The sequence below is a fragment of the Humulus lupulus genome, chromosome 4, assembly GCF_963169125.1.
Source record: "Humulus lupulus chromosome 4, drHumLupu1.1, whole genome shotgun sequence".
In the NCBI taxonomy this organism is placed as follows: domain Eukaryota; kingdom Viridiplantae; phylum Streptophyta; class Magnoliopsida; order Rosales; family Cannabaceae; genus Humulus; species Humulus lupulus.
The window spans coordinates 158,492,671-158,495,509 of NC_084796.1; the positions used below are offsets into that span (position 1 = coordinate 158,492,671).

Here is a 2,839-nt window from a genome sequence, read left to right on the forward strand (position 1 = left end):
AAAAAATTCCGGCACCGACGCCGTACGAACGTCCGTACGGATGCCCAACACGCACACTGTCCAATCAGTCCAAAAAAAATTGAAAAAAAAATTTGTGCAGTCTTTCAATCCCCAACCAAGTCAAAAACAAACAAATTATTGCTAAATATGCATAACAAAATATAAACATGCACCAATAACATGTACTATCCAATTAACACCCTAACATATCAATCAATTTCATACATGTTCATTCATGAAAATAAACTAGCAACATATGACTCTGATGCCAATTGTAGGAAATTGCATATTACAGGATCTTTATTTATTTCATGTAATTTACATATTATCAAACAAACATGTAAATACCTAGAACATGCTCCTATGAAATTGATATAAAACAGAGTAAAGTAGAGAAACTTACATTACACAGCGGAATTGGAACAACTCATTCCCTCAATCTCTCTAACCATTGATTCCTTTCTGTAGCAGAGTATTATCAAGAGATTGAAATAGTTCAGCAACACAGTCTTCCTCACCAAGCCTTTGATCAACCTAGAACTAGTGTGATTTGGTTCTCAAGACATGAGATAGAGATATAGAGGAGAGAGCGTGACTGAGAAATGATTAGATTGTCTAGGTTTTCACTTACCCAATGAATCAATTGAGACTTCCTTATGAAAACCTTTGATATCATATTCCTTATATAGGAAACTTAATGAGTTTTATTTAAATTTAAATTAATTAAAAATAATAAACAAAAAATAAAAGTCTTGGGCTCCCACAAATGGACTTGGACCCAATATCTTTGTTTTGAATTTAAATCTCAATTAGGCCTAAATTCAAAACATTTTATTTTTTTAATTAATTAATTAAATCCTTATTCAAATTAACTAATTATAATTTGAAAATTGATTTAATATTATTTATTTATATTGACACCAATTTATCAATATTAATAAATTTACCTCAAGAATCTCTTTTATTCTCTAAATCTCATATCTTAGTAAATTTTCCAAAATTGACCTAGTCAACTTTAAAAATTCTAATTGATAATTAAATCAATTAATTGAGACATTCTAGATGATTTACTCAAAGGTGATGCGGGGACTATGGATCCATGAAATCAAGCTCCAATAAGTAACCGTGAATTTATTTACGAATAATTTCACTACCTTATTAAATCATCGTGACTCCACTATAGACTCAGAATTGAACTCTTACATTCATAGAACATATTTTCCAAACCATAAATACGTTATCCATTGTTACAACCATTACAGCCAGTCAATCCTCTATCAATGACCTACTAATGAGCTGGGTGAAAATTACCGTTTTACCCCTCATCAGTATTTTATCTTTAACTCCCACTAAGTTCCTTATAAATGATATTTTCATGAACTTAATCACATAAATGAGATCTCATTCATTCAACCCTTTGAACAAAGCAATTAAGGAAATCATATTTTCACTTCTCATGCTGAAGATATAGATTTCATATCTATGAATAATACTCTCACTCAATTGCACTATTAAATCTCCAAGATGTAAATATGGGCTAGACCGTAGGGTAAGCTGGTAACGAACAAGTCAAAATATTTAAATAATATAATTAGCAGAACAGTATCACTCGGAATTAAGATCGACTTAACACATGGTCAACGTTGTAAAATTAATTAGATTCGATAACAACGATACTTATTTATCAATCAATAAACAATATCGGTTCTAGTCCAATGTAGCCAAATATATTCGATCTTATCTACTTGTTCAATGCCTTTGATAGGACATCTCACCCCAAATGTGTAAGTATATCATATCGGAGATTGCCTAATCAGTGAAAATACAATGCACTGATCTAATCTTAGGACTTGTTCTTTTGAACATATAATTACAATTATAATTCACTGTGACCTAATCACTATAATTGTAACTATCCATATGTTCGAGATTTTATAAATGTTTGTATTATTTCAATAATCATATAATAAAATAAGCAAGCAACGCAGTTGTCAAACTAAATAATTTATAATACTTTTATTCATAATATAAAATCGTATTACATATTCAACATTGTTTTATAAGGACATAAAATCTAATAGATACAGTAGTAGTAAAAGTTCGAGGGGCAAAAATCGTAAATAGCATTTCTTTAATGGATCCCTAGATATATGTAAAAAAATTATTCAATCTACAAGTTCGTTGCTATTCAGGAATCATAAATATTATATATATATATATATATAAATAGTAAAATTCTTATTAATTTTTTTTGGGGGGCAATTCTTATTATTTATTACTTTTCTGAATTTAATAAATATTTAAAAGACTTCAATAAAGTCGGACTAGTCAAGATGGCCGAGTCGGTCTAAGGCGCCAGTTTCAGGTACTGGTCCGAAAGGGCATGGGTTCGAATCCCATTCTTGACATGTGTTTTAGTTTTTCGTTTTTCTTTTTGGGTACTTTTCATTCAGGTCCAAAAAGTTCGAGATGCCCATTACTTTATTCTTTCATCTACTAATGGAAAGACATCATGTAATCTATTACATGACTCAAGGACCCATCAATCCAATGGAGTAATTAAATAATTTCGTTACTTATGCTATAATTTATTTAAATAAGTCTCACAAATGCACACAAATACATCATTATGAATATTCCACTAAAAAAAATTGTATGCATAATCAAACTCAATAAAGTAATACAACATACCTAGATAGGAACTACATATACATCATTAATACATACAACTAAAACTGAAATATCAACGTTAGAAGCTTGAAATGGAAAAAAAGTCGTGACGTCAAAATCAAATAATCAAGTTCGGTGCCGACTTTTCATCTTAGAACTTGTAATCACA

General features: G+C 29.8%; 1 non-coding gene across 1 annotated transcript; it reads left to right on the forward strand.

Annotated features, from left to right (window-relative positions):
* The first annotated feature begins 2,327 nt into the window (after positions 1 to 2,327).
* On the forward strand, positions 2,328 to 2,408 carry TRNAL-CAG (transfer RNA leucine (anticodon CAG)). Its single transcript has one exon. It is a non-coding gene; the product is annotated as a tRNA-Leu (tRNA).
* The last annotated feature ends 431 nt before the right edge of the window (positions 2,409 to 2,839 follow it).